Here is a 27,084-nt window from a genome sequence, read left to right on the forward strand (position 1 = left end):
CAAGAGGAAAAGCTAATATTTTCCTGATAAGCCATAATTTCCATTTAATAATTATCTTTTAAGAAAGTCATACTTTATTAAAATGATTACAGGTATACCTCATTTTATTGTGTTTCACAGGTGTTGCTTTTTTTTTTTTTTTTTTTTTTTACAAATGGAAGACAAGATCCTCCACCAGCAAAAAGATTACTCCTTGCTTTATTGTGGTGGTCTGTAAGCCAACTCACAGTATCTCTGAGGTATGCCAGTAATTAATTCCCTGTCCTACTTTCCTAATAGCACAGAAGCCATGGTAATTAAAAGGAGAAAACAAGAGTTTTAGTAAAAGCAATACTTGCGTGGTGATAATGTCAATTAAATGTAAATATGCACCCACAATTCAGCTGGTCCCCGACTTACAAGCGTTAGACTTCTTTTTGATTTTGCAATGATACAAAAGCAATCACTACACATTCAGTAGAAACTGTACTTCAAATTTGGAGTTTTGATCTTTCCCTGGACTGATGTGCAGTGTGATACTCTCTCCTGAGGCCGGGCAGTGGCTGTGAGCTGCAGCTCCCAGTCTCAGCCAGGGGACCACAGTGGTAAACAAGTGGTACTCTACAGTGTAGTATGAAATGCCTTTTCAGCTTATGTTGGCAACTGACGACGGGTTTCCTGGTACATATCCCCATTGTAAGTCAAGGAGCATCTGTATTGTTCTCCTTTGTAGATCCAGCAAAGATAATAATTTTCTGTGCTAGGTATTAAAAACAACCACAGTGATGATGGTTAATGTACTATATAATACAGGGAGATTTCATTGTAATCAAATATGAAAGTTCCTTTTTATCTTTTGCTTTGAACCAAAACAAATTTCAAGCAAAATAGTTCTCTACCAGGAGAAGGCAAATTGCATATAACTACATAAATCACTCAGCCAATCCCATTTGCTTCAAAGCTATATTTTTTTACATTGTATCTTATGTCTCATGATTATATGGACTGTGCAGGCATAAAAATAATACTGCCGAGAGTTTTCTCCCAAGATTCATCCTGTTTTGTTAATCTCAGTTATGTAAATAAATGGTATTTTGTTCTACATGAGACCCAAAGATGTTATCTGTACCTACAGGGAATGACAATTCTCTCTTTCTGTAGGAATTTGCTACTGACAATTAAATGAAATTATCAATGGTATGGAGACTGGGGTTTTTTAGTACATTCAAGAAGTCCTAGTTGTGATAACTGGTGTTTACCTGCTAGAGTGAATCCACTTAACACCACAAATTAGGATTTGGGTTGCGACCCCCTTCTGATAAGTCTCTTCACCAAGGAAACAGAGTCTGTAAATTTTATTATGTTTTCATAAATGTATGCATCCGCCAATTCCCCGTAGTGACTAAATTTGGAATTTGAATATGTGAGATATACCCTAACTGTAAAATTCTGAGGTTCCATAAAAATATAGATTGTTACCACATTATCCTTATGCTTCTATGGTGTTGTTAGAGAATTGTCACCGTGAGCAAAGTGTTGTTTTATCTTTTCAGATGTAAACAATAACACCTAATTAGGATATGTCTGCCTGCAGAGAGAGAGAGACAAGAGAAAGCTCCTTAAACAAGAAAGAAGTGTCATTTGTTCTACAATGAAAAGGAATCTCTAGGACGCAGTCCAGTCCTGATAAGTGGTTTCCTGTTGTTGGCAGGAACCCATGTTTCTAAATGTCTGCATCTTTATACTCTCTGATAAGCACTCGACACTGAGCTGTGTGTCATATACCTGCTTTACAGAGACAGGGGTTGGAAGCCCAAGAAGAAGGTGCCCCATTCTAAGGCGACATCCCGGAAGTGATGCTGACAAAATGGACAACTGACAAAACCTGACAAAACTGCAGACATGTCTTTGGCCAGATTTTAGGCGCAGGGCCACATGTAGCAACAAAGGAGCTTCTAGTCTTCACTACAAGTGGCAAAGGACAGCAATAAAAACTGGGACAGTATTAGTGAGAAGAGAGTGAAAATGGATATTGAGAGGTACCAGCAGTCTTGGACGTATCCAAATGTGTATCCCCTTTGATTACATAGAGTTCATCTTTATCAAATCCCCAATGACATATTTTTTTTTTCCATTTGGGCACATTTAAAATTAATATTAAAGCACACCAATTACAATTAACATTTTATATTGTTCCTAATTTTGCCGGATCACAAAGAATCCACATTTTGTTATTACCAAAGAATTTCACTGTTCCACATAAATAACTTCCCCAATGTCCTCCTTAGCAAGGGAATGCCAAGTCTTTGTCACCATCTTTCTGGATACCTTTCTCTAGCAGCCAGGCTATGCCCTGTATGCTTTTCTAGGCCTCCTCTTCCCTCTGGATGTTTCAGCAAGAGAAGGTAATTGACTTTGGGGAAGTAGCAAGGTTGACATTTTTCAATGCTTTTTCTTGCCCTTTCTTCTGGAAATGAATGGACCCAGAACCATCTTGCCCATCTCTCTGAACAGCCAGGGATGGAATTCCTGATTCCTTCAGATCTGTGCTGCTGGCGTGGTAACAGAACCGAGAGTATTTTGCATTGCTACGCTCAGTTTTAATAGAACAAAACAGAAGAGGTGAACAGGGCTTCACTTGTTTTATTTTCACTCTCAGCACTGAAGTCCAGGGAATCCATTGTGTGTCCTTCTTGTGTGGGGAAGACAGTGCCACAGGGTCTGTGGGATGTCCAAGCAGGTAAAGTAAACCTACTAAGCCAAGTAACACCTCAGAGCACATGTAGCTCTGCCGTGAGGCTACAGCGTTTTAAGTCAGTAGAAGAGACTGTAAATATCTGTGTGAGTTTAATTTAAGCATTTAAGAATATGTATCTTGATACAGAGAGCTGTTTGCTTTCATCAAGCATTTTTATTACTCTTCTTCATAGTTGATTCATAACTATGAGTGCATTCATGTGTATATGTGTATACACACAGGCACAGGTACGTTATATATAATGCACATTTAATATGTATTCAAATCCAGGGTATATTATGTCAGCTTATACTTGCAGGTGACTTAGATGTTTCTGTCAAGGATACTCTCCTGGTAAATATTAAACCTATAAGTCAAATGTGTCTTTTAGAAAATAGGTGAATAGTAAAGAGATAAATACATAATCCTGTAAGCATAATTAGATATATTTAATGTATTTATTGAATAGGGAACTAAAGCTATAGATGTAGATAAAATATGTAGCAAGTAGATAAAAAAGCAGATGAAACATGGGAAAAATACCCAAGGAGAAGAGTGTGTGTGTGAGTGTGAGTGTAAGTGTGGTGTGTGTGTATGTGTATGTGCAGAGACTGCACTAGCAAGGTCTCTGGACAAGTTCTAACCCACACTCCTGGAACAAGCTGTCTAAGGCAGTTGCTGTTATGTCTTGGAGCCTGTTTTCCAGTTTGCACAATGAGGGAGACTGGCTTACTACGGATGATTTTGAAACGTTCTTGATGTCTTATTGAGATAGCCATCTAATTTCAGAAAGTGAGTACAGACTAGGATTTTAATTGAGAACCTGTTATAATTGTTTGTAAAATAACTCTTCACTATGTATATTGAACTCAGACAAAGTCCATTTCCATTTGAAACAGTGTCACTAGATGGAATTACAGCATGTCTTCAGCACCTACTTCCTCTAAGGATGTGTCAACTGTTAAAAACACCATCATTTTAGTGAAACAAAAAAAAGTACTTCTTGTGATTTTGTTATTTCTGCAGACACACTGGATTGATATACAAAATCTCTAAAATTTAACTACATTGCACATCCTTTTTGGACAATCAGGTTTATACTTCTTTATATTTTGAATATAATAGGTCTTGAAACAGATGAGCCAATAATAAGAATGCTTTTCAATCTGTGACATTGACACAATAGGGAGTGTGGATTGTCTGAAAATGATGTACATAAATGTGAAGATTTGTATTTTTTTTTAAAAAGCCTTATCCAGACACATAAACAATGCTTTTCTAACTCAGAGATAGAATTCTATCATTCTATCAACTCCATGCCCTCATTTCCCATAATAGTAAGCAATCTTTTTGAAAGCAATAAAAAAATAGCCTGGATATCTTCTGGCATCACTGCTGAGGTGCTCTGACCCTGATCAGAATGATCACAAGGAAAGAAGAGGACCCCAGGAATTCAGAGACCTCTCCGGGCACACTGAGGGCTAAAATGCAGGGGAGACAGCACAGCTGGTATCAGTGGCAGGCTACATACAACACAATCACACACTTTTGGGTATTCCAGCTGAACGGGACCACAGAGACTATCTGTTCCTCACTGTCTAAGGTTTATCAGTAAGAAAGAAAAAGGCCAGGGCAAATGAAATGACCTGTGCAGATTTCATGAATGCCACTTTATTTCAACTGGACTCTGGTGCTCGTTCACTCTTCCTTAATTATCAACATTAGGAGTCATCTAACTTCTCATTGAAAATGAAACAAAACTGAAAACATGTGTACGAGACCATTTTCCCATGACTCATCTATTCTACAGTATAGATCGACTTCGACAGACATAAAACACCCTGGATAAAGAAATGGCTCACCTCTCCAAGACTTAGAAAACTTAATCGAATTAGGGGATGGCTTTTTAAAATTGTATTTCAAAAACACAGAAAAGCAAAAATAGAATGCAAAATCATCCATGGTTCCACAGGTTTAAAAAAATACCCTGTGAACTCAGAAGTGAAAGCCCTCCGTGCAGTCTCACGCATCAAAGGTGACGGCCATTAGCCCTTTAAAAGTCCCACATCTCAATGAAACCACACTGTCCACATGAGCATAGTAAAGGTGTTTTAACTATTCGGTGTTTCTCATGTGTATTTTGGTTTTGTTGTTCTATTGCAATCATTTGATTATGGGAATGAATAATTTTGAAAAGCGGGTGAGTCAAAAGTATAGACAAAATTGAGTGTGGTTTTGTGCCGTACGCATCAGCCCTTGACATGACCCTATGAAATTACACTTGTTGAAGGAAATTTCATTCTTTCCAGTTTTGATCTTTACTTCTTGCACATATGAGTATCAACACATGTATGTGTGCACATGTGTGTGTAGAGACGTAACTAGATGGAAATTAAGGAAGATAAATTCTACTTTACACAAATAAGCTGGCATTTGTCTTACTCCTTCCTTTATACCTTCATAATACAGAAGAGGTAAACAAATCTAAAAGTCACGTTCAATTTTTCTATTAAGGCTTTCTACCCTAGTTTGATATTTCCATTTCAGTGCTTCATTTTTGCCTCCATGTAATTGTGCTGACCTAAATGACCCTGTAGCTACAAATCCCCAAACTTTTTACAAGACAAAGGAGAAGTGTTAAGTAAAAGCTACATTAATTCCAATGAGTACTGATTTCATCCTTGCATTCTGTTAATAAATCATTGATTCTATAACATTTTCTTGGGAAAGTTATTAGAACCAGGACATCATTAATGGCTTTAAACTAGCTTTCAGGGTTCTGCTTTCAGGGGGAAAATACTTAATGCAATCAAAAGTGAATGAATTTGCATCATGAACTCTTCTGTTCATCCATGGGCAAGGTGAGAGAATTCTCTGAAAGTCGTTATGTTTCTGCTTTGTTTCAGTGCACCTGAAAAGTACAAAATAATAAATCTCATCTGGTGGAAAGGATACTGGCTATTCAACCTTGCTTAAGATTCTTCTTTTTTTTTCATATTTGATAAAATTGTTCTGTCAGGTCTAACTATATTATTGCAAAAACTCACATAGGTGAAAGCAAGGATATGCCAAAATTTGACTTTTACTCAAAGGTAAGTGAGGGGCTACTGTGGGTGTTTTCACAGACATAGATGGAGGTTGGAGAAAAATAATTTACACAGATTTAGATGTGTTAAAAATCGGGGTCCTTGTAATCCATCAGCACTTGCAATATTTCTTTATTGATTATTTCCCCATTAATAGCCCCTTCTTTTTCCTGCCATGACTTAATACCTATACAACAGAGCACTTATGAGGTTATTACTTATTTTGTGTGTGAAATGAACTCATACAATGTGTGTGAATGCTGTACACCTGAAATTTACACAGTTATTTGTCAAATATGTTTTAATAAAAAAGAAAAAAATACAGAATTGTTTATAAATCTAAACTCCCTTAAACAAATATAATGCAAATTGACATATAGATGCACATTTGGACACTGCATGTGTACACATTATTGTTTTAGTAAAACTGACTCAAATTACCCAAGTCTGTGATATTTAATTTAGAATGTCAGAGGTCATATAACACATTAGAAATAGTTCATATATGCAAATTAAAAATAAAAAAACTGTATTCATGTAACAGCTCTGATACTTCACTGATAATTGTATTTAAATAAGCATCCCTTTTCTAACTTGTAATATTTGTGTAATAGAATTTCACTTTTAGGTGAAATTTGTTCTTAACAAATTGTCTGAAGATATTAACTTATATAAACTCTTATTCTTTTACCAAGGCATATAATTGATGTTATCATATTTTAAATTGTGCAAATGCACATGTAGCTATATTTAAGCTTTGTTTTAGTTGCAGTGCCTTTGCAATTTTTGAATTTTTAAGCTTCCATTTCCTTGTGGCCCTTCCCAGACATTATTGCTTATTTTGTTTGAGATATAAATCAACCAAAGAGTGTTGGCACATGCGTACTTTGAAGTGACCAGGATGTAGACCGAATATCCTTTTCTACATCTTTTCCTGAACATAACTTGGACTTAAGACCACCTGCTGCGTAGAAAAGGTGAAGTCTGGGACAGGTGAAAATGACTTACAGGCCTGTCTGGTTTTAGAGACAAATTCTTGCTACATGTGTCTCGCTCATTTTTATGGGAATTTATCACCGAAGATCAGGAGATACGCCCATCTAGTTTGCAGGCCACAAATTAATTGATATATAGTCTTTAAGTCAATGAATAAAAAAGGCAGAAAGGCAGGAGTTACAGAGGGTTTCTGAATAAATTGCCATTATGTTCTGTTACATCTCCTGACTTCTCGGGCCTCTGCTTTCCTTGAAATGTTTGGAAAATTTTCTGGCAGAATTTGGCGATCCCCACCCATCCTTCCACACAAGTCCTATTAGGAGGGAGTGACAGAAATGCATTCCTCTCCCTGTGTGTGATCTAATCACAGCTTTCTGCTCTCAAAATAACTTGCCTCTCTCTTTTAACTCAAGAAGATTGTCAGTGATGTCATGCAATTACTTTTGCTTTTTCCATGGAGTGAAAGAGCACATGTTACAAAGACTGAAAAATATTTCATGTCTTTGTTCCCATGTTTTCTGTAATTATAGATGAATTTTTCTCCTAACAATATATGGTAGCTGGAAAATATTCCACAAAATCTCTGACCCACCCTTCGTAAAGAGATAGAGTCACTCCCCCATCTCCCCACCCCTGGAATATGGGACAGCCTAAGTACCTCACTTTTAACAAAGACAAAGCATTGGAAGTGATTGTGTATGGCTGGTATACCAGGTTAGAAAAGGAGATACAGGTTCCATTCTTTTGCAACATGTGACCTGGAGCCCTGAGTTACTATACAAGGTATCTGGCTAGCCTGAAGCCATCTTGTTGGAGCGATCATAAGACTACACTGAATAAGGATAGATGCCCACACAGCCCTGCTTCCAGCTGTTTCAGTCTTCCCAGCATCAACTGCCAGACACCAAATTCCTGAATGAGTGAGCCTTTAGATTATCCCATGCCTTCGTTTCATGCATTTCCGTGAGCCCCTGGACACTGTGAGGCACAGACAACTCATTCTATTGACTCCTCCTTGAATGTCTAACCGATGGACTCTGAGCAAAATGAGTGGCTGTTTTACGAAACTAATTTGGGAGACAATTGTTTTATAGCCACTGGAACACAATGGACTAGCTCACGCCATAATACCGTGTTTTAATGACAGTTGAAACATCCATTGGGATGGGTTCACTGATGTGACTATGGTAATCATTTCAGAGTACATACATGAATCGAATCATCACATTGTCCACCTTAAACTTCCACAATATTATATGTCAATTATATCTCATCAAAGTAGGAAAAATATATTTACGTAAATGAAACCATTGTTTCTAAATGGAGGAGAGGTTATCACGTGATCAGTCATTTCCTACCACACAGCCGTCATCACAGGGTTCCTAGGCTATACAATGGAGATCGTACAGCCTTTAGTGATACATAACGTTGTTGCTCGGTATTTTAGGAGCCACTGCAGTCCCTTATTTAAACACAGTGCTTCCTTGCTAACATATTACTTTTTGAACTTTTGTGCCCTAATTTCTTTACTTACTCATTAGAATTAATACTAAAAATCAAAAGTTTTTATTGCCTAGGCAAGTGCTTCTTTGCAGTAAGAAAAATAATCAATATTTTTGGAAATCACTTTGACAGTTTTTTTCATTTGCTTTGTTTTGTGTTTTTTTACTATTGAGAAGTATAAAACTGATATGGCAGTATAAAATGAAATGTTTACAACTGTACTAATTTATTTTTTAAGAAATACCAACTTTGTTAATATTGAGTAAAAATATCTTGGCTGTAAACAACAGATGCCTGAATCCCTATGTGCAGACACAAACCACAGGTAGCAACATTCACTTGAGTTGACTTCTTAGCAGCACTGATGAAAAATATGAAATATATTATTGCTTATTTTATTATCCAATATTCTTTTCTAAATTGACTTAAAGGAATTATTTCTTCCACTCATTTCAAATTGATAGCCATAGAATATCTAAAATTCACTTTGTCATTCATCTTCATTACTAGATAACAATAGATGTCAGAATGGTTGAATTCAAGTTGTATCTGCTTTTTCTTCTGTGTATCAGATTCTGTAAAGTGTTCCCTCGCCTCCCCTCAACTCCACAATGAGCATATAGCCCCTTGGTGTAAGTTTCACTGAACACATTTTAACTACGGCACCATTAAATGTTACCGAGGAAACTAGTAGAAATGGGGCAGAGTTGGTCTGAGTCTTAGACAACACACTGATGACGAGGCACCCACACACAACCCTTGCTTCACGTTCCAGCTGCACTTTATTTATGTCAGGATACGGTTGAGTGGCACAGAGGTACCTCTCTGATGACAGCGCCTGGTTTTCTCACCACATTGGCTAATAGCTGGTGCCCAAGGAACTCTGACAAGCTTCCTGATGATTTCTCCCTAAATAGCTATTCTAGATGTCTTACACAGGGATGGAATCTCTCAACAGATTATCTGAAAACCTTTAACCAAGCAGCCTACACATTCTAACTAGACACAATATATTATAACATGTGTATATTTGGGGATAGGCATCCCTTTGGGATTTACAGACTATAATTTCCTTCTAACTGAACCTGACTACCACACCACTACCCTAGTGGTACTCTATATCATCAAAGATTGTTCAATCATTATATTGGGAAAGCCCCAACGCTTAATACACACCAACAGATAAATAAACAAATATCTGACAAGCAAGCAAATGATTGAATGAATGAATGATGTATTTACAGAAGCACAAGCATGTGTGATATGGAACATTGAGTCAGAGAATCAAGTTCTAGCTCTCTTAATTCCTGCCACGCTGTTTGGACAAGTAACTTAATCTGACTGACTCCACGATCCTCATCAGAAAAGAAAAAAAGAATGAAGTCCATATGTCTGTTATGGATATTAAATCGGAACACCCGTGTTAACAAGCACACTGACCTCTAGTCTAATGACCTATACACACTTTTTTCCACACTAAATGGCTGCAATAAGGCCCTACGATCCTGAACTATCAGCAGTCTCAGACTCGTGTCCATTGAGAAAATTGGGAGGCCACCTCCCTGCTGTTAGCCTGTGAGTGCTTGAACCAAGAGATCACTTTTGGTTTTCTAGCGAAGAGTGCCGTGAATAACTGGATTTAAGTCCTGCCCAAACTGAGCATCTGGCATGCAAATCTACAGAAGTTACTCTTGCCTGTGATAAGCTCAAAGGTTACATTCTTTCAAATGCCATTAAGGTGGAGGATAGTACGTAATGTTTCAAGTATTCCTAGTTACTCTCAGGAGAAAGGCTGGTGTTGATCCCAGTGGTGTTCTGTCTATGCACCAGGAAGACGTACCAGATAAACGAAAAGCACTGATGGGGCATCTGCTAGACCTCCTATGATCCAAACTACATCTTCTTGAAAATTCAGCAAAATTAGCATATAAGGGTACACAATCTGCCTTTAAAAGCCATAAAACCTACATCTAACTTCCATGTTTCATACTGTGTCATCTGCACCAACTTACTACATGGTATATAGCTTGTAATAAAATGGGGAAATATCACTATGCTTCACATTTACTTGTGTATGCATAGTACACCTATAAAACTACGACCACGGATAATTTTCTTCTTTATGAATTGGCCAAAGAAGAGCTGAGCATGGCAGGCCTAGCCTGGGTCCACCCAACAGGCCTTCTCGCTTTAGCACCTTGTTATTAAAATGTGGTCCCCGAACCAGCAGCATCATAGCACCTCAGAGCTGTGAGAACGGCAATCCCACCCCAGACCCACTGAAGCAAAACCTACACTCTAACAAAATCACCCTGTGATTCATAGGTTTAGGAAACACGGCTCTAGTACTTGCTTCATCTCAGGAGGTCTTCCTGATTCCTGAGATAATAGCGACGCCAGTGCTCCTTCACACTTACCATTAACTAAACAGACACTAGCGAGTCCCCAAGAAGTGCATTCAGATGGTTTCAGCTACTGATGGTCTACATTACTGTGTGTACATGTTTGGGTTTATCTAGCCACTGAAAGTATGAACTACAAAAATTATTTTTTTAAATTAAGATGAACATCCCAAGAGTGAAATTGAAAGAAAATAAATGACCTGAAGACACATTATTGATGGTTGATGTGTACAAAATCTCTAGTCTTAGGCTTTCTGGAGTAAATTCTGCTTTTAGCCCTATAACTGAACATTTTTAAAGCGATCAGAAGAGTGCTGATTACATGTAGACAGAGATACACACGTGTTTGTATACAATTAAAATAAACACTGTTCTAAAAGATTAATAGAGGTTAACAGTGAATGGTACTAAGCAGTGTGATTTTTACTTATGCCATCTGCATATCTGAAGTTACATTTTACAATCAGAAAAAAACATAATAAAATAATAAATGTACTTTATCTTTTGAAACATACATTTGATCTTTGATTTATTTTTATTATTGTCTGTATATTGAACACCTAAAATCTGAGGAAGTTCATGTAGCCTTTTATTTGGTTAAAGGTTAAAATATAAAATCCATAAAGAGGTAAACTCTGATTTTATTCACCTAAACTAGAATAAGGGTACCTTCAGCGTTTTAAAACAATTTTTAAATAGAAACAAATTCACATGCAACATTTTTATAATCAACTTATTTATTGAAATCCTAAACTTTACTAACATTTGTCACCCCAATAAACTTTAATTAAAAAAAAGAAAGAAATCCTAACCAAGTGCTTGCAAAACATATTACAATAGTGATTCAGTGTGATAATTGATTCAATGGACAAAGGTGAAAAGGGTAATAAGAAAAAATAAATTTCAATGTGTATTATAAAAAAATCCCAAATTGCAACTTATGATTTCGAAGAGTTGATTAATGTGTCTTAAAATTTAAAAGTAAGCAATGAATTAAAGAAAAAATGAGCGTTATAAACATTATGCATCCCATATATTTTAATACTAGAAGAAAATAGCCAAAAAACATCAGGTTTCATACATATGAATGAAGTTTGTCACTCATATGCATCAGCAGTCTAAATTATAATCTACAATCCCAGTTCAGAAGTAAAGCTTCTAAAACAAATACTTTTCCTGTAGCTAATACATATCTAACATAGTTGAGAAATAACTTCCATTACGCCATACATATGAAGCGTTAGGATAAATCTCACAGTGTATACCTGGTTGACTGCCTCCCCTTCAATGTCTCTGGGCTTCCTCACAGTGTCCAAGGTAGGTTGGTAACTGCTGTTTCCAGGGGGACAGAGGGCTGTGGAGGCCCTGGAGGTACCATTCTCATGCATTGCTATCAAGGGCTGACTACTATTATGAAAATGCGGGACAAATATTCAAATGATTGAAGGGAAGACACGGATTATTCAAGACTTCCAGCTACCAAAAAGACAAACTGTTCTATCATGAGCTCTGTGAAGGCTTTTAGCACCAGATGGAGTGTCAAAATGCATCACCTAAGAATGGAGTAGGCGACCGTATGAAAGCAAGACAGGGCAAATATTAGAGCAAGTGACATTCAACCACAGATTCCTCCAGTGGTCGGATCACAAGTCAAACTGCCCTAAAATAAACCTACAGGGAAATGCTCGGAACGAAGTCCAGCTGACTATTCATTATATAAACACAAACACATCCATCCATCCATCCATCCATCCATCCAACCCCCACACAAACACAGTTTCTCTTTCTTCTTAAGTGGAAGATCTTTTACAGGAGATTAATGTAGTAAGAGAGAACATGTCATGAATCTCAAACAGAAACATGAAAAGTATGGGAAGAAACGCCATCTGGTAGTTAATGCTCATTCACACTTTATGTTTCTGCATCTGGACAAGCCACACGGCGGAGGACCAGCTGCTGGCACTGAGGACAATGAGAAGGAATGTGGCTCTGATTTGCCTTGGTGGCACTTCCATAGCCAGACGTTTTAGGGGTGTTGTGATTATTTTTGAATGAGTTTCATTCTTTATAGATTCTAACAAACAGCCATGCAAAAGAAAGGGTAAATACGACTTTGCATTTCTTTTTGCCAAACTATGACCCAAATAATAATCAATTTGAATTAGTGTTTATGCAGAACTCATTCAGTTCAAGCCGTGACACTCTCACCGAGGGCTATGCAAAGGCTTTCCTTCAGCTTGACTCTGCGCTGTTCAGTCTGGCAGCAGCTCCTTGTAACTGGAAACATCCTTTAGGAATTGATTTCACGACTGAAGCCTCTTCTTGCTGTCCCTTCAGACTTTACCATACTGCTTATTAAGACTGAATGGATTTTTTCCCCCAAAAAAACCTGCTTTACAAAGCAGACAGATGTGTGTGTGTGTGTGTGTGTGTGTGTGTGTGTGTGTGTGCGTGCACACAATTATAATAGCTATGGAGTGGGTTATATCTTTTACTAAGTGACTATGAACATTTTAGTCCTTTGTATTCCAAGTATCTGAGAAGAGGAGAAGATGCAGGGCATAGGGAACCTGCTCCTTCAAATAGTGTAAGAGCCGTGATGTTGATGGGTAGCAAATCTGTGCCCTGTAGCTCCAAAACTCAGAACAAGAACAGACAGGTGCAAATATCAGAGCATCTACTTAATACAAAACCTTCTCACAACATTGCTCAAGTTGTGGGGAGCTCAGAATCATAAGCATTTGGGTGGGGCTGAAAGAGCAAGGACAGTTTTCTCCCCGTCATTACTGCCTGACCAAGAGGGCGAAGGGGCAATCCTACTAGGCCCTTTCACTCACAAGTGTGACCTTCGCATATACGTTGTATTAGTTTCCTGTGGTTGCCACGTCAGTTCTCGGTTACTTTCATATGTCACACCACGAGGAGAAAAAGGCAAAGTACCAAACCCCAATGTCTTCAAACAACAGGATGGTGTTGTCTCCCCATTCTGGAGGTTAGCAGCCTCAGATAAGAACATCGGCGGGGTTGGTTCCTTCTCTGATGGCTCTGGGGAAGGCTCCTTCCTTGCCTCCCCCTGGCTTCTGGTGGTCACTGCCATCCCCATCGTCCCTGGCCTGTACGTGCCTCAATCTAATCTCTTCCTCCATCTTCCATCCTCAGCTGCCCTGAGTCTGCCTCCCCTCTCACAGGGATACCAGCCATATAGGGTTAAGAGTAGCAATGAAAGGATTTAGACAATTATTGAAGAACTAATTCAAAACAATAAGATAAATCTCAGCACCATCTCACATCCATTTTGCTATATTAAAAAAAACCTCTTCTCTTTAGGTGCAAGCTTTTTGCATTTATTACCTTGGTAGTGTTAATGGCCATGATTTTGAAAGAATATACAAGCATGGAAAAAATAAACGCCATTCATGTCTTTTGAGGAGTCAAAAGGCAAGCTACCGATTGGGAGGAAATGTTTGCAATTAGTAATATGTTAACAAATAAAAAGAAAACACCCACATACCAATAGGAAAGTGATACGAAAAATTAGGAAAATGGGCAGAAGACTTGAAATTACATTTCATAAAATATATGAAAATGTGCTCAATCCCATCAGTAAACTGCGAAATCAAACTCTACCATAATGAGAGAGCACCACAAAAACACCAGGACAGCAAACACTAAAATGATTGCAAGACTTCGTACAGAGGCAGAGAGTAATAGGAACTGCCCTTCGATGAGTTGGAAAACTGATGGGCCTCATTTTCCTGTGTTAAATATCCATACCGCTGACCCTGCTGTCTCCTCGTTGTTATGCATCCAACAGAAATGTGTGAGCTCATGGACCAAGTACTCCCTCACTCTAGACCAGGGGTGCCCAAACTGCAGCCCGCGGGCCAACTGCGGCCTGCAATCCATTTTTTATTCCATTTTTTAAATTCCAAAAATATATTTAGTTTACTTAAATAAACCAGGTGAGGCAATACGTACTTCACCTCGAGTGAGTGGCCTGGCTGTTTGTGTATTTTACCGCATATGGCCCTTGGTGAAAAACGTTGAAAAAAGTTTGGACACCCCTGCTCTAGACCAAGGTAAGCATCCCTCTTACAATTTCACTGCTCCTGGGATGTGCGATGCAGGTAATGAGGGAGCTGTATCCTCTAAGTGTGACGTCTCAGACAGGGACATTCTTTCATCTCCGCTGAAACATCTCGGAATTGACTCAAGACAAATTCTTTCTTTCCCTTCATACAAATTAACTTTTAGGAGTTGCTGTTGTATTAGGCAGTTTAAATGATACCTTGAAATGTCTCTTCTTGTTTTCTCTTAATTTTTGTACTAAAGACATGGAGATTGTTTTTTCAAGTGGAAATAAAAACACTATTTTTATTTTGGGAAAAATCTTCACTCAACACAGGGATAAAAACTTCTTTTTTTCTGATCATTTCTTATTTCTTATGTTTGTGGATGAAACTAGAAAAAAGTGTCCCACGTGAACCTTTCTCAAAATGTGTTCAGAGTTCATTTTTATCTTGAGAATTGTAGCAATAGCCAAAAAGACTTAACTGGTTTCTTTAGTAATTAATTTGAGGTTGGGTTTTTGTTGTTGTTGTTGTTGTTTTTGTTTTTTTATGTCCATACTAATGATATAATCAAATACCTTTAAAAGGAATTAATATATTGAATTTAGATTATTTAATTCACTTAAAAATTCTTACCCCAAAGTTCCACCTAAATGAATATCTAGTGAAATATACTAGAGGTTGGAGGAATAACCTGAAATGCGTAAGTATAAATACTGTGTTTCCCTCACCGTCTTTTACAAATCCTACAGGAGTTCATTATGGCTTCCAATCATAAGGCAATGACACGGACCAGAGTCAGCCAAGGAAAGCGTGCCCTACTCTTTGACTCTAAACAGGAGATAATCATTAATTTTCAAAATATTTAACGTCTAAATTGTCACAAACCATTGCTTCTACGTTTTCCTTCTAAACTGTTGAGCTATTTTGATATCAATAATAATTCATAACATATGCAACATAAATATCAATCCAACGCAAGAACTAATTAAATGAACCAAGAACTTCTACTGTAAATTCAATCTAGAAAGTATGTATACATTTAGAAATGCAATCTACAGTGTTCTTTATTAATCAGTCATGTGATCTAATGTAATAGTGTCTGTTTAAAGTTATAATTATTGAAAAAACATTTGAAAACAAATATAAACATTTTTGAGAATTTCTAGTTTAGCTCCTAGAAAACTGATGTTTTTGTAAAAGCTTGTTAAGTCAACAAGCTTTTACAAATATTGATCAAAATTTGCTTAAATTTAAGCTTCTTTGACTTGGGGTTCAAAGTATAATTAGCGATCCTTCTCTTAACAAAAATCATTTCTATTATTGCCCATAATTCCAGTCTGGCACATACATCTCATATACACATCATAATGATTCTGTTTTCTATCAGTTCTTTAGCTATAATTTTGACTTTTCAATTCCATTTTAAAGATCAGCCAGAATTGGAATAGGAAGAGCATTAGATTACTTTTCCTGTTCTTTAAAATTAAACGTAACTGTCAATTTTATCTAAGTATCGCTATGCTATTTATCTATCTACTTATTTGTATGGGGGGACGGGGGTAACAGGCATATGCCAACTTACAAACGCTAACCCACTAAATAGGTGATATTTCCCCTGAATGAACAGCTTACTGGACTGCCTTGCTAGGGCAGGGCCTGGAGGCTGGCTGTGTGTTTTTTGTTTTTTGTTTTTTAATTTTTATTCAATTGATTTAAACCTAAAAAAAAAAGTACACTCATTTCTCCCACTTCTCAAAATCGTCAATCTGTTTTCTGCATCTATGAGCTTGTTCTTTTTTTTAAATTTTTAATCAAAATACTCTAACTTGCAATCAACATTTTTATCTTTCTTTTGCTTCTGCATTTATTTGAATTTTTATGCTAAGGCAATCTTTTGTTACTATTAAAATTATAACTGGGCAAATACCATGAACAAAGGAAAACAAAGTAAAAATGTACAGCTTAACCAATTAGTACAGAGAACGTCATTAGCACAGGACCCAAGTCCAGATTACATACCGTTTCCCTTCCAGAATATTACAGCCTGCCCCTGCTGAGTACAGTCACCCTCCTAAGCCTTTACAGAGATCACTTGCTGGCTTCTTCTTATATTTGTATCACTTAAGTATGTATCCCCAGCCTTTCATTTCGTATCTTTCGAGCTTCATATAAACATGAATGAAACACTACATATTCATTGGAGTTATTTCTTCTGTTCAATATCTCTATAAGAATGAACCAGCACTGTATGTAGCTGGAATTCTTTCATTGATTTTGCTAGAGAGCATCCCAGTGTATAACGGTATCACAATTTATTTATATATTCTACAGTTGATGCTTTTTTGATTTGCTCCCAGTCTGGACTTCTGGAATAATTGTGCTATGAGAGTTCTCGTACAGGTCCCTTGGTCCGTGAGCACACACATTTCTGTTGGATGTACAGCAAGCAGGAGACAGCAGGGTCAGCGGTATGGATATTTAACACTGGAAAATGAGGCCCATCAGTTTTCCAACTCACCGAAGGACAGTTCCTATTACTCTGCCTCTGCACAAAGTCTTGCAATCTCTTTAGTATTAGCCGTCCTGGTGTTTTTGTGGTGCTCTATCATTATGGTACAGTTTGATTTCCCAGTTTACTGATGGGATTGAGCACATTTTTATATATTTTATAATTTTATGAAACGTAATTTCAAGTCTTCTGCCCATTTTCCTAATTTTTTGTATCACTTTCTTATTGATATGTGGGTGTTTTTTATTTTATTTTTTAACAGATTACTAATTGCAAACATTTTCTCCCAATCTGTTGCTTGCCTTTTGACTCTGTACGTGGTGCTTTTGGATAAAGAGAAGTTTTAATTTGATATTATAACAGTTATCAATCTCTTTTGGAATTGGATAGTGCTTTTTTTTTCTCCTAAGAATTACTTTCCTAATCTAAGGCCATGAAAATAGTTTTTTACATTATCTTTTAAGAGCTTTATTGTTTCTCATTCAAGTTTAGATCTGTAATTCAATTGGAATTTAAACTTGTGTATGGTGTGAAGTCAAGGTCAAGAGTTATTTTCCCAGAAAAACAAGCAGCTGTAATAGCACAATTTATTGAAAAGAACATGCTTTCATCAGTGCTCTACCATGCCTCCAATGTCACTGTCAAACATGTGTACATACATGCACACACACGTGCAAGTGACTGTTTCTGGGACCTTTGTTACATTGGTCGATTTGGTCTTCCTCAAACAATTACCAGTTCATCAAGAAATACAAGATTTACCTTAGACTTGAAGCTATCCTTTAGAAGTTGCATTTGAATCCTAGTTGCTCTAAATTCTATTGGGAATGACTACTGGATTTGATCACAAGCCTTTTCAGTATATATTAAAGTGTTAATTTATTTTCTCCTTTAATCTCTTAACATAGTGAATTCCTTTGATTGTGGTAAAAATGGTAAACCAACCTTGTCTGCTTAGAACAAACCCAGCTTGTTATGATGTATTATTCTTTTTACATATTGTTGAAATTGATATTTTTTAATATGAACTTTTATACATTGTTATCATTTGAAACTTACAGATAACTTGTATGTATAATAAAAGGAACTCTTATATACACATTAACAGAATTCATCAGTTATTTCTATTTTGTTCATTATTCTCTCTATACACACACTATCATATACATAAACGCAAACATATACAATATATACATATTAAATGTCTGTAGTATCAAATGAGAGTAAATTGGAGGCATCATGCCTCTACTCATATATAAAAAGGTTGCCAAAAATATGTATATGCATTTTAGGAAAGGAAAAACTGTATTAAAATTGTAATACTCAATATATACCGATAACAAAAGATGAATACTAGTCATGTATATACATTTTTTTGGCACCCCTGGTATATTACTACAAATTAAAAATGACTGAAAAGTGACTATAAAAGATAGTATTACAACAACTGATGGAATTTAAATATGGACTGTGAGGTACATAGTAATTGTATCAATGTTACGTTTTCTGAAATTGATAACTGCATTGTGGTCATGGCATGGGATATCCTTTTTCTTGTGAGATGTATATTCTCTGCTTCAACAACAGTCATTTTTCCTAGCTCAGGATCCAACTGACATCCAACACTGCATTTAATTGACATGTCTTTAAAGGCTCCTGTATGAAATAGTTCTTAAGCATTTTTTGTGCTTATTGATATTTTTCAGATTATAGTAATTTACAAATTATCCCAAAATTAAAATGATTATATTCAAGTTATGCTTTTTTGACAGAAATAATTCTGAAATTATATTGTGTCCTTCTTAGTACATAATGTCTGGAGATACAGCCACATGCAGAAGAATGAAACTGGATATCTTACCCCATAGAAAAACTAACTGAAAATGGATTGAAGACTTGAACATAAGACCTGAAACCATAAAACTCTCAGAAGAAAACATAGGCAGTAAGCTTCTTGACATCAGTCTTGGGGATAATTTTTTTTGGATTTCAGACCAAAAGCAATGGCAATGGCTATCTAAATATCAAATGTATCTCAGAGATAACTCAAATGCCTTCTCTGTAACATGTAATGGGGGAGCCCCCAGTGTTCCCTTCCTGGTGCAGCCTGAGAGAGTTTCATTCAAGGGGATTCCGAGGATAGTTTTATAACTTAAGGATGCTCTGTTCTGACAACTCTATTTTTAGGGCTGAGAATGAAGAAAGGGCCCCAAAAGGCCAGAACGATGAAACTAATACTGAAATCTAGACTAAAGATTAAAATGAACTTTGGCAAAACACTTTGTAAAAGTCTTGAGAATATAATGTACCATGTAAAAACTGAAATGATGAAGTTTCTCTTTTTTTCATTTTCAAAATAGATTTCTTTTTTTCTATAACCACTGGCATCACAGAAAATTTTGATTATTATCCTCTATGAAAAAGGTTTTTGTTTTTGTTCTAAGTCCCTCTCCTTCAGTTGTCTCACTGACCTTTACAAGTGGAAATTTCTGGAGATTGTATAGATGCGCTGAACCTATTTTTATTCACGAAAGAGACAATGGAAGATAATTATACCTTACTGCAAATGCCTAATGTAGGCAAGGTATTTTTCATGTGCTATATTTCTATTCTTGGGATCAAACACATGTCAAGAAGCCTTAGGATGAGTTTATAACAATGTGAGTTACAGGGCTATACAACGGGAGCCATACACTCCATGTGATCATGTCATTTCTCTATTGAGAGTTAGGACATCAGATAACAAAGAATATTGCTACTGTGATTGACAACAGCTCGTGCATATTCAGGTTGAAACGAAGCATGGCAGTTAGTTACTAGGAAATAAAGATTTCCTTTTCCATATATATTAGGTACAAATTTCATCTGCATACACCATCAGACCTAGTCCTTTGTAATGAGAAACCGATATAAAAAACAGTATTTTACACACCTTTTGCTAGTGTCGGCGTGTCTGTGCATTTCCTATGCATTATTCATGGTCGAGGTGCTTTGCACAAGGGTCAAAGTGACAGAACATTCAAGCAATGTTTTCAATGCCGCAGTAGAAAGCAACACCGAGATGAAGAATTATAATGCATCCCATGATGCCTTCCCCCAAATTGGGAAGGAAACAAAATGGAGATGGACAGAGATGCAGCCTTATAGGACACATGTGGGTCTCTCTCCAACTCAGCTGTGCTCGTCAGCACCAAGGTATCTGTCAACACTCAAGTCAGGAGAAGGGCGAGATACTTTCATTGTGTCAGTCATGGAGGAAAGTGAGAAAGAGTAGGGGAGAATAACCACCCAGAAATAATAGCATCAGTGACAAATAATGGCAGAAAGGAGAAGAAAAGCATCATTTAAGAAAGAAGTTATTTTTACCTCTAAAGTACTTAAAAAACAAAAAGCAACATCAGAAAGCAACTCATCTAGATACAGAAAAAACAAAATCTGTACTATGGGTGTACCCATAGAACTTGACATGTAGGTAAGCGCCACACATTTGAAATTACTTTCCAGTCAGGATTTGAGAAAGTGGCGCTGGCATCAACAGATCAGGAGGCAAGGGACATGAAAAGGGATCCATGCATCCTCTTTGTTAGTTATTCAGTAACCCTTTACACAGCACTTTCTAGGTACCAAGAGCACTTTACGTGCTTTGCAACTATGAGCTCATTTAAGCTACAGAGCAATCCTATGAGGTGGCCACTGTCATCTTGTATATCTTACAGATGAGGAAACTGAGGCAGAGGCACAATGAGCTTCCCAAGATCACACAGCCAGTAACTACCAGAGACAGGATTTGAAATCAAGCACTGTGTCTCCACTATCCATAGCCTTAACTTCTGCCATGTTACTGCTACAGAGTCACGGCTAAATTGTGCCAGATTATAGCTTTGCTTGCTCTTTCAAGAATGAGCAAATGAGAAAACCTCATGTGGAACAATTAACATATACCGCTAACATATTCATGGCTGAAGGTTACACCGCCAGCAAATAACAAGCTAGGATTTGTGCCTAGTGAGTTAGAATGTTTCTTATAATGTAGGCTTAACTGTTTGACTGCACTACCTTCAAAACAAACTCTTTCACATAGGAAAATATTTTCTTAAAATATAGAATAAAAGCTTTCTGCAGTAAAAAAAGAAAATATTATAATAACTGAGCAACAGCAAAGTCACACATAAACACAGAAAAGTATAAACATACTTCAAAGCAATAGATGCAAATTTACTAAATTCATTATTAGCAAATAAATTCAGTTGTACAGTCAAATAATATGGCTTGAGAATAGAGGGCTTATTCAAAAATTATTTAAAATTATTCAATTTTAAAATGTTAAGAGTACATTGAGAATTAAGGGGAAAGCCATTTAATCAACTCAATAGATGCTCTTGTCTCCACACAATTGATAAAATTTATAATTTAAGGGAGAAGGGCATTTTACAACCTAGGAACAGGGCAGAACTCTGAAGACTAGATAAACATGTATATTCTGTCAAAGAATTTTTTAAGAAAATATAAATATTTTCTACCAACCAATTTAAAAAGAGCACAATAAATAAACCTATACAATTTCAGGCACGAAACACGAAACAACTTTTTACAGACGAAAAAACAGAAATCGCCCACTCAAAAGCATAATATCAAGTACAGCCAAATGTGTCTCAGAAGATAAACATGTTATGTTTCCAGTTTTATGGAGTTTAAAACACACAACACTTGATAGCGTGCTAATTGGGGATGCATCGTTGGATAACAAGAAAGATAGAAAATGTCGGAAGTCATGGGTCTAGGTTCCAAGATGGTGCTTTGGGAAGGAGGGGGAAAACAAGATGTCGAAGAGCGGGTTCTGGAAACGGCCCTTCCTGTTCTACGTCTTGATTGGGTGGTAGGTACACAGCTGTTTGATTGTTGCTCTTTACCTCTATCCCATGTGTTGTACACTAGTCATATTTCACAATAAATTTAAAATGATTTTAAACAGAACAGTGATCATAGATTAATTCTGTAATAACTGCCACTTAGGATACTGACAGGATGATATATGGGTGGAGTGCCAGGTGGGGATACAAGTAACGAGCAGGATGCTGTTGCAAAGTCTCAATAAGGGTTGTATAGTAAAGACCAGGAGAATCACAGTGAGGTCTAAGAGACGTGGATGGATGAGGCAGGCACCCAGGATTTAGTAATTCACAAAATAAAGCTGATGGCGATGAGCAGGGCAAGGCGGAGAGTGGTAGGTTAAAGGTGGCACACAGGTTTCTATGTTGAATCACATGATGTACACCGATGTCCTTTACTCAACCAGGAAAACGTGCAGGTTGGGTAAAGATGTTCACCAACAAGTGCAAAGGCCATACTCTCTGTTGTGGACACGCTCATTTAGACTTGACTCTTCTGCCCAGGTGGAGGTATGAAAAACGTAGATATAAAGACTGGGGGTCAGGGGAAAGGACTGGGTGTCGTGTGCGTTTTTGAGGGTCATCAGTATTTAGATATTAAATGTATTTGTGGCTAAAAGATTGCATAGGGTAGTGTAAAGTAAGAATACAAATTCTGAAGAGGCAAATATAGAAAGAAGGTCTGAAGAACAACACAGAAGGCATGTTACAGAATTGAAAAGAAACAAACCTAATGAGGTGTGTCAATGATGAGGAAACAATAAAAATTGCTATGTATCACCAAAAGTCACTTTTACTTATTAAAGATTAAGTTGGTTTAAAAAAAATTAAGACCTATGTGATCCTAAGCCTGATACAAGCCAGTGGTTTAAAAAAAAAGAAGCATTTCATCACATTTGTTTTAAATAAAGAGCCCTGTCACTGACAATTTAAAACGAAAATCTATAGTCAGTTTATCAATTTATAATACTAAGCATCAGCTATACTTGACTAGTCAAGAATTTTAAGGATGTGAGTAAACATTGATTGCATAGAACTTTATAAATCCTCTAAGTTCAGGCAAATATCCACAGATGTGTTTAACTTTACAGTGTTTCCATGGCAGACTTAAATAAATTATAGAATTTTATAAAAAGCCCCCAATTTTCAACGTATCAAGTCTGTCACTAACATTGTAGAAACATACAGTTGTTTTCCTTTCAGCCAATCCCCAAATACTTGAAAGTGAACAAGAGGTGGCCTGAAGAATCAGAGAAAATAAGTGGCAATTAGAAAACTAACCCATCAACTAATGTGATAATATTATTCTGTACCAGATATCCCTTCTTTAAATTTTTTGAAAATTCTGTATATGGAGCTATTCTGATATTTTAGATAGGACTAATGAGGCTCAGGTGGTTTAAATAAATTTGTGAAGGTCATAAACCTATAAATAGCCATTTAGAACCATGATGGTCTAACTCCAGGTTCATGACAAATTGAAGTGAAATAATGTTGGTTCTGGAAGCAGGATTCACCCAAATGTTCTTAAAACATAAAATTCCATTGCATTCATAATTTTAATCTATTGCCCTCAACTCAGTTTTCCTTTTTGTATACACACTGATTTCTTAGAAAAATAACTTGTGCAGCATATCCAAAAGCTGTCTACCGTATTATTCATAGAATGAATATGAATTCCTTTGTGTAATATTTTCTATTATTCATTCATGATATTAGAGCTCACTTCTGTACAAACAATGAATCATGGATTTCAATTTTGAAACAATATTAATCATTAATGGTATCTAAATCTGTCTTCCTTATGGGCGTGCAGAGATTTTTACAAGTCGAGAGTGTTACATGGTAAGGCAAAAATAAGCGAAATAAATCTAATCACTCAGGAACATAAAATGTGTTCTATGTTATTTAGAAATCTTAACAGGTTTTAATTATTATGATAATTTTTGTAATCAATGCTATCTACCACTACATCAAAATTCATATATTTATTTCATAAATAACAGAGCCCCATCTCCTTACTCATGACATTTAAGTCTTTTTCCCAATGTAGCTCGAATCTTCTTCCATAATCTTTTCTTCCATTCCTCCCTTCCATTTATTCTATGCCCTAGAAATGTTGGTTTCATCAGAAGTTCTTATGGATTAATATATTTGCAGGCCTATGTTTCTTTTCACAGCAGTTATCACTACTCTGCCACCTAATATCTAGGATTTAGATGCTTGCACCTCTCTCAACCTCAATTCACTTTTATCTACTAAACAAACTGTACAATTACTCTTCCATGTTGAATTCAAACATGCAGACTTCCTTGAAGCACCTTCTTCAGACTTGTGTGACCCACTATGTTGCTTGAATCAAATAATCTTTGCTCAATACTTTTAAATAAGAAATAGTATTCAAACTCAGCCATTGGGTAAGTTAAATTCATAACAAAATACCACTATGCAACCCAAAGAATGACTAAATTAAAAAGACAGAATCTATGTGTCGGTTCAGGAATGGGTAATGGAAATCACATGCACTGCTATTGAAATGTAAATTCCTGTATCCATTTTAGGAAGCTGTCAGCCATATCTTCTAAACCTGAACTAACACATACCCTATGACCCGGCAATTGTACTCCTGGTCTCAAATGCACACACATATATGTTATATGTACCAAAAGACATAACTGAATGAGAACACTATACAGCAAGAGCAGAAGACACTACCAAATCCTTTCAAGGTAGAATGGGTAAATACATTTTGGTGCATTCATAAAACAGACTAATAACAATAAAAATGAAATAAACTGCTACAAGCAACAACAACATGATGTCTCAAGCAGTATTCCATAGAAGGTGACAGATATGAGAGAGGAAACATGTATGACATATGCAAAATTCAAACATCAGCAAAATTCATCCCTGGTGTTAGAAATCAGGATGGTGGGTACCTTTATTGAAGAGAAACATGGCAATTGAGAGAAAGTGTGGGGGATGGTCCGTGATGCTGAAAATACTCTCTTCCTTGATCCAGATGGTGTTTTCGTGGCTAAAATTGTTTGAGCTATACAGCCATCATGTCTGCTCTTGTGTCTATATATGTATATCACATCTCCAAGAAAAGATTATTAAAATATGAGGCTATGAAGTGCTTTGCATTCTGTATCTCAGAGGAAAATAGGATTGGTCTTCAGAATTTATATATAAGAGCTCTTTTAAAATTCCTTTAAATCAATTAACTAGAAAAGACAATCGAACTAATGGTATAATTAGGTCAAACAGTACAGAGGAAAAAAAGTTGTAGTTTCTGTATGGAGACCTCTATGTGTTAAAAATATTATTTATTTCAATGTCGTGGAAGTTGGTTTGAAACATGAGACAGTACATTTGTTATAGTGGGAAAAACATGTGGAGGTAATCGTCTTTTGGTACATTTCATCAAATTTCTATGGATTTATTCTCAGTTATACTGAAGTGAGCTTTTGTTAAATGGAATTTGATTTTTCAAATGAAAGCTAGTTTTTGTATTAAGGATGGAGTTGACCTGTAAATATTTCATCTATATGTTTACTTTTCTTTGATGAGGGAAAGTCAGATAATCCAGGATAATCTCCCTCTATGGAAGGCCTTAACATTGATCTCATTTGCAAAGTCCCTTTTGCAGGTAAGAAATCACTAGTTACCGAGATTAGAATGTAGGCATTTGGGGGATGGGGTGGTGGGCATTATTCTGCCCATCACCACAAGAAATCATTTTAATTTCCTATTCTAGAATCAGAGATTTTTGAAGATAAATAAATTCATCATGCATATATTTTCAAATACTCATTTGAAGAGTATCTACAGAAAAGCTGTGAGTTGTCAAAGATGATAACCAGGACTCTCTTAACGTGGTGTACAATGAACAGGAAATATAATTTGTATCATCGTTTGGGGGAAAGCCCTGAGGGTTCCCATTGTTTAGAAACTATTCACTGGCGAAGTGTACTGTTTGCTGTCCATCATGTAAACTCCTTTCATAGATGCGGTTATCTCATATCAGACAGACGTAGTGACAGAAGAGTTTTCCACTTTTTTTTTCTGCCATGAACTGTAACGCCTCTCTCTCCCCCTGGTGGCCAGGCTGTGTCTACGTCATCTACACTCTGCAGTCAAAGGTACTCGTGCCCAAAGCCCATTGACCATGTCCACCAGGAGTGCCGCTGGGCCAGCATGCCAACACTAGTGCCCTCAGATGTTTCCTGAAGCAGGAGATGACTGTGGTTCTGTATCCCAGTGTCCCTTGTTTGTTTGGTTTTCCCCATTTTCTGAACATGATTTTCCAGCTTTCTGCTGATTTTGTGAGCATCTTGATACCCTCAACATAAATTCTATCTGCTTACAATAGCCAAAATAGGGATCGGATATTTACAACCAAGAATCAGAGCTGAGTCTATTTATTCTTACCCCAAAATCCAAGGAAGTAAATATTTAGCAGGAAATGTAAGACTTGGATCTACTAACATATTTTAGCTAGTCTTGAATATATATTCTATGATGCAAATAACTACACATCTGGTGAAGATAGCTTCTGGAATACAGAGTGAGAATTGAAAAATAGCTGTGATTCAGAGGTCATGTATGCATGATTTTTATAAAGGCAAAATCATAAGTTCAGATACTAAAACACTTTGCATCGTGGTGCATTTAATTAAAATATGTGCACTGGTTTCACTTTGAAATCTATTAATGAAAGGAAGTCCATTTGAAAGTCAGATTGCTGTATTTTAGGCACCCAGAAGAATGGAGTTACTGTAATACTGATATTCTCAGCACAGCGCAGCCTAAGAAATTCTCTCGGTGAAGGATGCCATTTAAACAACAGCATTTTCAAATATCATCCTAGATAGAATCAAGGAAGGGTGTTTTTTCATTGTTCATTT

The sequence above is a fragment of the Rhinolophus sinicus genome, chromosome 4 (genome assembly GCF_057876585.1).
Source record: "Rhinolophus sinicus isolate RSI-liver-muscle chromosome 4, RSI-T2T, whole genome shotgun sequence".
Lineage (NCBI taxonomy): Eukaryota > Metazoa > Chordata > Mammalia > Chiroptera > Rhinolophidae > Rhinolophus > Rhinolophus sinicus.